Genomic DNA, 9,517 nt, shown 5'->3' on the forward strand with positions numbered 1-9,517 from the left:
GTATGTCCTTGCAAAAGCTTCAATTACCACTTCCCACTCCATTATGTCAAGCTACAAGGCCCATTAAGTTTTTCTTTAGATGGTATAACTAAATGTTATTATCACCATGAAACACCTTTGGTAAACAAATGTGGCCTTCACTTCTCATTCTTTGATGCACTGTTGTAAACAGCCTTAATTCCAAATGTGTAAATACTTGTTAGTGGCCCTATTTGCCATTCACCCAATAGTAGTAAAATTAACAACCTTAAAGACTATACCGCCACCTTACATCACTCTCCAGTTGTCGCCAGATCTACAGGAAATACTTTATATGGTGCCAACTTTGGCAATGCAATCTCAGGTTTTTACTCTTCTGAACATTTTATACCTTTATAAAATCCTTACTGAAAGGGTGATGTGTCGTTATGGGATATGCGATAGTTAATAATGCAGTGGTTTCAAAAGTTTCGAAAGTTTTTCTGCAAGGCCCTGTCTTATAGATACGAATGTTTTGGGCCACCACCCATCCCCAGTCCGACATGAATATACACATCTGATGTACGTTATCAGTAAACAGTTTTTGTTGCTGTCACTCATTTTGTCCATCTGCATCCAAGGAAAGGGGCCTTTTTCTCGTACCTTGTCATTAAGCTGTTCCTCTGTGTCCTCTTGACAGATCAAAGATGCACTTGTGACTTGTTTGATGGAGGAAATGCTTTTAGCTTGCTGTTGCTTCATCCGCCATTGTTAAGACCATATCAGTAGCGCAGAAAGGTATTCATTCTTCTGCTATTGTGTGCATAGGAAACTTTATATGAGGCGAGCCGAGCACTTGGAGACACAGATGCAGCTGTTATGTATATATATATATATATATATATATATATATATATATATATATATATATATATATATATATATATATATAAAGTTCTGTTGTGCACAACAGTTTATCAATTATTTTCTGAAGAAATCAACTGACTTGTCATTATACTCTGGATGTGCTGTTTCCTAGTAGCATCTTAACTTGTTGGGTTTCACACTATCAGGAGATAATATTTCTAGACACTGTCCAATAAACGCATTTGGCTGAATCTGAGCAGGAACTACATCCCTAAGCACTTTAGAATTTATCTGGTTGCTTCTGTCTTCTGTCACATCATCAATAAACACTAGTGATCCAGTGCTGTTGGAAGCCATGATGTCTTCTGCTATTCTGGCCTTTCTATTTTTGAGGCTGACTAATGGTTTGCACCTTATGGTGAACCCTCTTTATTTACTCTCACAAAGTCTTCTGTTTATTGTAGACTTAGATACTGATCAACCTACTGCCTTACGTGGTTGGATGTTGTGAAGTGTTTTCCTTCACCGTGGAAAGGATCCTGTGATCATCCACTACTTTCGTAGACGTCCAGGTCTTTTTGAGTTCCCAACTTCACCAATGTGCTTGTTTGTTTGTGCAGAATGTACCAAACTGATGATCTGGCCACTGCAACATTTCAGCTATCTCTCTGGTGGATTTTTGTCTGTTTTTACAGCCTAAGGATTGTCTGTTATACTTTCATTGAGATGCCCTTTGACCGCATGTTGTGGATTCACAACAACAGTTTCTAAATGCAAATGCCACACTCTAGATGTTTCACCTGCTTAAATGATGAAGGATTTATTTGGGAATACCTCATGTAGCCCCTGAAATAGCTTTTGAATCAACTATCCAATTAGCCCCTTGAAAAAGAAGCAGCTACATATTAAACAGCTTAAATTCTTAAACCAAATCCACCAACCAAATATATGTACACGTAACGGTATTTTCTTTTCTTTGGAAGTTGTGTTTTGAGTGAATGAAGACCTGCCCTCTGCTGAACATTAAACTGGGAACCTTCTCAAAAACCTCTCCATGGTTTGCTGACAGTGCTCAAGCAAGCCTCATTCTTTCTGCCTTCCCCTGCAATAACTCCTCGCCCCCAATAGTTGGACGGGCCACCCACTTTGGAACCGCTGGGTTAAAAGTTCTACCTGTGATGTATCTGGTGGAGGGTTTGATTGGCAGAGTCAGAGGGGCTGGATGGTGGCACGATTCTTTCAGCCTGGCTTGAAGTCTCTCGCTCTGTGTATTGTGTAATACTGCCAAAGCTTTTGTTTTTGAGTCACATGGGCAACTTTAAGTTATTCTCCCTTCTGTCCCCCCATCATCCTTGCCGTAGACTGTCATAATTCTCCCTTCATCAATTTTAAGACAATAACTCTTCAGGCAACCGAGCATTCAAGACCATGCCAATTACCATGCTGCTGACTTCAGCAAGAAAAAACAAACACATTCTTTAACCGAGAAGGGACTCATACAGCCATTGTTAATCACATACCGTACTGCAAGGAAATACCTGGCAGCAGTGCAGCCACTCACAACTCTCTCTACCTTTTCTTACCTTTCTTCCATTCAGAGCAGCAGCACAGTGGTGCAGTGATAAGCACTCCAGCCTCACAGAATCAACTCCAGTGCCAGCTCTACCACTGAAGTTGGGGCTTCCTATGTGAATTACTTAAGGTCTTTACCCTGGGAGGCCCCTTGTTCCTCCTACAACCCCAAAATACAAATCTTGGGCTGATTGGCCACAGCTGACTCAAATCTATTTAACATTGCCAATCACATTGCTATATCTACTTCTCTATAAACAATAAAACACAACTGCAAACCATCTTAGCTGGTCATCTTAGCACAAACATTAATATGATCAAAGCAGATCCCTTGTGTTCCTCTCTCATCAGAAGTATCTTAATATTTTCATGTATATGCTGGTCCTCATCCCTTTGTTAAAAGGCCAAGAACTGACTGCAATAGTTGTTAAAACTTCAGTTCAAAGATTACGTGCGAAACAGCTCAATACTACACGTGTCTTTAAGAAAGTGTTTAATATTATAATGAGTTGCGCACATTCTAACTGCTACAGTCAGTAGTGCATTTTACATTAGCTGTATGTTAAAAAAAAAGGAAGTGTATTTATTCCCAGGAGCCATTAAGTGTGGTGATCAGAACTGGCACAAGAAATGGTCGGTTTATTTGTTTTGGCCTCTGTGATTGGTGTTGTGTGTTCAAACTCGTTTCACGCTGTCATTTTAATTAGATATCGCTCTTATTTTTTCAATGTGTTATCAAAGTATTAAGTGTTTTAAATTTAACTGAAGCCAAACAACTTGTAACCACTACAGCTCTGACATTTCATGGTGGGTTGTTGTTCTGTGTTGTGGTGCTTGAAGTGTATATGACACAGTCTTCGAAGCTCAGGGCTCTTTGATGATCCCTGTGTTCCACCTGCGCTCGTCATTTGAACACACACGACTTCCTAAGCTCTGCAGCAGCCGCAACTGCTGCCTCCAGGTCATTCAGTTTCTTTAACAGTACTTTGGTATTATGTTAGTTATTACATGCTTCTTGTGCTTTTGTAACTCAATAATTCCACACCATCAACACTTTCACAAAACACTACAGCATATATGTGAAGCAATGAACAATGTCAGTGTAGCTAAAGTTTGGCCTTTGCTTCATGTGTTAGTGTTGAAATAGAAATTGAATAAATAAAAAAGCCCTAACAAATAAATGAATAGTTAAAATACTAGTGGCAGAATAATGTAAAAAACATTAACAGTACCATATCAGAGGGCCTGTTCAGACATTCCAATAAAATCTAAGCTGGGCTAACCAATCACAACTCAGCATTAAACATGCGTTTCCAAATGTGTCTCCATAGCCAATCTCAGTTATGCTGAGTCTGTGTAAGTAGTTCATAATAAGATTGAAACGTCTCTGGTTCTGTAACACAATAAAGAAAATTAGGGAGGCAGAGACGTGATGTTGGTTGCCGTTCAGTTCTCTGAATACAATCTTTATTGACCATTTCCATTTTTCGGCCCGCGGGCCACATACGGCCCTTTGGGCATTCCCGTCTGGCCCGCGGTACGTCAGTCATAAGCACAGATGAACAAGTATTTATGCTGTGCAGGCAATACGACTGTGTTGCTTTTATTCTGAGCCATGATGTATTATTGACGTCATGGCACTGTTAGTTCGTCAATTCTTCAAAAGGTAAGCTTGAAACAGCTTCTTGCCATCTATTAACCCTTAAAAGCCTGAGCGGATCGCTGGCATCCGTCAAAGCGGCCGATTTTGAATTACCGTAAGTCACAGTGGTTTGCGCTATTGACATTATTCATTGTGCCTGAACACTGGTTGGTTGTGCTTTTGACTGGAAGACCTTCGTGACATCTCAAGGGTATAACTAACTTTGTTTTTACCAACAAATTCCTCCAAACAAGTCTCTCTTGCTGGGGCTCCGCGATCGTTGCTCTCCAACCTGCAGCCGACAGCAGAGGTGCGTAATCATTACCGTAATGGCCGCGTTTTTTCTAGAAAGCGCAACTTGAATATTGTCCATCGGGGAGTTACGGTAATTCAAATACAGCAAGCTTCTCTTTGTGGGCAGACGGACATTCAGGTCTTAAAGGGTTAAACATTTATTGAGATTTATTGAGATACAGAAAATAATTCATGTATCTACATGGTCTATCTTTGGTTCACCGAAGTTTTCCAAAGAGGACCAATTTTCCAACATTCCAATGCGTTTTATCCAAAACTACAGATTGATTGTGTTTCATTTTCCTCTTCAAACTACACCAAACCTCATAAATTTAAATAAATATTTACAGAATATTCTTATGTTTTTGATTACCAGTAGCAGCTTATCAACATATATAATTTCTGCTTTTTACAATGGGAGAAAATTAATATTGAGCAGAATTACGTTCAAGTTATCGTTTGGTTTGGCCGTCCAACACACTTAAGATTTTTCATGTGGCCCCCTGTAGAAATTAATTGCCCAGCCCTGATGTAAACCAAAACGGAGCGTAAAGCTAATGATGTAGCGAACGCTAGCTTGTTAGCATTGCCGCCATAGCTGTAGCTTAAAACAGTGCCCACTCTTTCAATGAGTATAATGTCTTTTCACTTTAAACCTCGATCTTCGTGCTCATAACCCAACACATTTTGTTAACATATGAAATGTTTTTATTTAGAAGGGTTCTGTGCTGCACAAACCTGTAGCACAGTAAGAAAGGGAGGCCGAGACGTGACATTGGATGGTGTTCAGTTCTCTGAATTCAGTTCAACTTACAGCAGTCCCATGCTGCCCCCTACTGTTCTGGAGCACATAGCAGGTTTGTCTGTTTTAAATAATGAGCAAAGATTAATGGAAATTAAAAAAATAATACCGAACCTGTGGCCACACAATAATGGGCGTCGCATATGCAAATAAAACCTGACCAAACTGATCAATATTGTAACTCTGCTGTCTCTGATAGACTACTAGAACTGAGAACAGCGCTGTTTTATGTGCGTGCGTCATGACTTTAGCACCAGCCATTTTATTATTTATTTATTTTTTATTGAACCCCGCCCTGGCATTAGTTAGACCTGTTCAAAACACAGATTAGAACTCCAGCCCTGGACGTTTCCATAGGCATTGTCTGCTAATCACTCACTCACTCATCCATTGGCTTATGAGTCGTAGGAGTATCATGGAGGAAGCTGCAGTCAGCGATCACCAGTTATCTCCGTATTTGGTGTTGTCTCTATATTTGCTGCCAATGTGGATGCACACCAAAGGCGGGTCGACATGGGTCTGAAAATTCCCTGTCAACCTGGGACTTTCAATGTGAAAGGGGTATATGATATTTGTAACATCCTCCTATAGCACTTGTTTTCAAAAGACTGTATCCTTCGCTCGGTGTCTGCTTTGAGTGTCCAGCTTTAGAGTAGGGTGGAGAGTACCAGAGACTCAGAATCTGACCTTCCGAGGGAAGCTCACGGTGTTGCTTTTCTGGATATGGGCAAGTCTGGTCATTGCTGTTGTAGCTATGCCAATCCTATCTTCTATTTCTTTTGTGGAGCTCCCATCTCCACTCACAAGGGATCCAAGGTACTTGAAGACCCTCACTTGTTCCAGTGATTGCACGTTCATTCCGATGTTAGTAGCAATGGTAAATAAAGGAGTATTCTTGATCAGTATAGGCAGCCTTTAAAGCAACTAAGGATGTATTGCGTTCACACTACCAAAGGAATATGGACACATGTGGCCCAAACCTCCTCCAAAGTGGTCAGAGATCAGATCTCTCAAAGCCAATCTCAGTGTTGAGTCTCAGTGTTCACACCTGTCTTTCATGTGGTCATATCACCCACACTGTATGCAATGTCTTAACAGGCCCAGAGAAGCAGCATGATGCACAGTGTAAAAGTGGAAGCATGACTGAATCCTACCAGATGTGTTAAAGCGCTTTCAGTCCTCGCTTGTGTTTGTTTGCTGTGTATGTTTCGGGTCATCTGTGGAGGAGGGGTCCACAGCCTTGGGGTAAATGTTGTTTTTCAGCCTGTTTGTTCTGGCTTTTATTTGTCCTGAGCTGTATGCTAGACGGCAGCGGTTCAAACAGGGACTGACCGAGGTGTGTGTTGTCTCTAATTCCGCTGTTTGCCTTCTTCATAAGTTTGTTTGCGTAGATGATATCCAGGCTGAGGAGCTCTGTCCCGATGATGCGCTGGACCTCTTTCAGGACACGGTGTGGGTCCTCCCTTACGGCATGACACCATTCGTCAGGATGCTCTCCACTCTAGACCTGTAGAAATGACAAAAGTTGACTTTTATAACAACCAGGGCAGTTAATATGTTCATTTCATTATTCATACAATGATTATCCAACTGGAAGTTGAACATTGGCTTCTGCTGAGAATCAATCTTAAACCAATATCTAGGAAAAAGGTGGCTATCAAGTTCTTACTCCATATCTGACTCAAGTGACTTGTACCCCAAACTGTAATATTAACTCATGCCGAATCTTGTCAGTCCCAGTGCAGTCAGAAGCAATTCTAGCCTTGATTGGAGCCCCAGGCATGCTGATGGAGGTTATTTCATTCAAATGTCTCTGCCCCATAGTTAAGTCTACACTAGCAGCATCATTCACTTACCATTATACATTCTTTTCTTCTGTCTTTTTCTTTCTTATCTTTATTTCACTCTCAGAGAGATAACTTCTCTTCATTTTGAACTGGGCATTGTTGTCATATTTAATTACTTTAAAGAGTCAGTAACACAGCATGGAACGTGGTTGAGTGTGCAGAGTTGTGTCAGGTCGGGGCCCCTTAGCAAGGTCTAATACTGTCATTGAAATCTTAGCACATTGCCACTGTACAGCAAGTACCAGAGTGTTAAAATCCCAGAGTTTTGATGACGAGAATAGAAGATTTTACATTTTGGTGTCAAACGGGCAAAAGTACACTTTTCAGGTTGCACCATAAACTCTTTATGGTGTTCTTTCTATGTATAGTGTTGGTGTTGGTAATTGTAGTGCTTATTTTACAATAATAGACTCCCCGAGAGTCTATTTCTTGATTGAGTCTTTCCCGGCCGTACCAACATTTAGGTTGCGATTTCGTCATCAGGGCTCCACGCCCTGTGATTGGTTGAATCCAGTCGCATGTTCTGAGCCCTCATCTTGCAGGAATGCAGCCACGACACTAACCGAAGTCTACCTCAACAGCCACGCGGGACTGCAGGTAGGCTAAGAAACTAAAGTGAATAAATAATGCATGAAATATTTTTCGTCACGTTTCAATCCTTAAATAACTAAAAGGAGGCAAACAGGGTTTTGATGTAGCTTAGCTAACTTGCTATATCAGTTGTAAAGTAACTGAAAATGTTTAATTAATCAGAATAAATATTGTGTTTGTAATGTTTGCCACGGTTAAGCAGGTTATTTGACAAAGAAAAACACAGAATTAGTTTGTTAACTATCTTAAAACAAGCTAAACGCTCCCAGTAGCTAGCTTTACAGAAGCTACTTCAAAGCTTCCGACTCCCGCCTGAAGTCACGTTGCTAGTAGGTAACTGTGTATTATCTGTGTGTTTGTGTTGTATGCAGTTGTGGAAGGTCTACAGCAATGCTGTTCAAAGTACAGAAAGAAGAAGCACGTCAAAATAAATGGAGCCTCACACTCGGAATCTCTCAGGGTGGGTAAGTTACTATGTCTGCCTCTTGTAGCCTAAACTATAGGTATATTGTGTCCTTGGGCAATGGACTTGTTTTCCCACTTTGTCTCCAGTCAGTGGTGGTAGTAAGATGAACAATAATGCACCCTAAACTTATTTTTTTTTCTCTGTGTCCATAGCTAAAATAAAGTTCAGTATACCCACTGAAAAAGACATATATGCTGGATGACACTGGAACAGAGGTAGATGAAGAGGTCTTCAGTGACATTCTCGAGGAAAAAACGGACATTGTGTGGACAATTGTCGACACCCTTTCAGTCACTGGTAAGTGGTCATTTGATCAAATTGTGCTTTGCAAGGTTACAGTATTATTGTGTGACCACTGAAACTGACTTAACTACACAAAAATGGTTAGATTCACTTAGGCAGAATTTGCTTTTCATTGTTTTCAGAACTGATCCATTTACCTATGAAACCCCTCTATTTAGACAAACCGTTCAACAAATAATGTATAAATATAAATGTCAATAAATATGAACACATATTTGTTATAACTTTATAAACAGCAATAAACATAGGCTAATTTTAATAATATTAATTAATATTTTAATATTTTTAAATAACACATTTATATGTAATAAATGTATAAATATAAATAGCAATACATGAAAACATTTTTATAATATTATAAATAGTAATTAACATCAATACATTTGTTTTTTCTTGAAGTTATCTATTTATCAGATTTCTTTCTGACCTATCCATAAAAAAAAGATGTGTAGTGTAGTAATACTTTTGTGTTTTTCTTGCAGTCGGGTCGAAACCTATAAGAGCACTCTGGTCCAGCCCAGCGGAGGCAGCCCTACATCCTGGCAGTTGGCATCACAAGAAAAAAACATCCATGATTACTACATTGCGATGGATGGTGAGCTCCTTCCCTGCAAGGCCAGGTCTTCCCTGTCAGCCTTTGATGAACTGTTCAAGACACATTATGTGTACAGCCTGTACACATTTGTGCAAAGTTTTGCAGAGCATTTTCATTCTTTTCATGTCAGACAGGGAAATTCTGAAAATGTTTCCATGCTGAAAATTGATGAGTTGCTCCTGTTTAAGCCGTTTGATCTGCAAACAATGTATAGTTTTGAAGGAGATGATCAGTATGTGGTGCCCGTGCATGTTTTTGTATAAGAAATGTGTTAGGATATAATAAAGATGTTATATTTTCAAGAAACTCTTGTGTGGACTATACATTCCTCAAGTGTTAACAGTTGACCTCAAAAGTGTCATAGAGTACATCCTCACTCTCAGTGTTAAATAATCAGCTCTGCAAAGTGCTACAAATTACATACTTAGAGTATATATTTTACTCTATGGGAGTTGTAGGTTTACAATGAAAATGTCAAAAAGCAATGAAGTAGTGTCTAAAAGTACCAGTGACAGAGTAAAATGCACTATCAGAGGGTTCAGATGTAACTCTTTATGTCGAGTATATGTTTTACACTTTT

The 9,517-nt window shown here is 39.7% G+C and overlaps 1 long non-coding RNA gene across 1 annotated transcript; it reads left to right on the forward strand.

Moving 5' to 3' along the window:
- Positions 1-7,948: 7,948 nt before the first annotated feature.
- Positions 7,949-9,243, forward strand: LOC125015267. Its single transcript, XR_007113577.1, has 3 exons — positions 7,949-8,037; positions 8,192-8,336; positions 8,825-9,243. It is a non-coding gene; the product is annotated as an uncharacterized LOC125015267 (long non-coding RNA).
- The last annotated feature ends 274 nt before the right edge of the window (positions 9,244-9,517 follow it).

The sequence above is a fragment of the Mugil cephalus genome, chromosome 10, assembly GCF_022458985.1.
Source record: "Mugil cephalus isolate CIBA_MC_2020 chromosome 10, CIBA_Mcephalus_1.1, whole genome shotgun sequence".
In the NCBI taxonomy this organism is placed as follows: domain Eukaryota; kingdom Metazoa; phylum Chordata; class Actinopteri; order Mugiliformes; family Mugilidae; genus Mugil; species Mugil cephalus.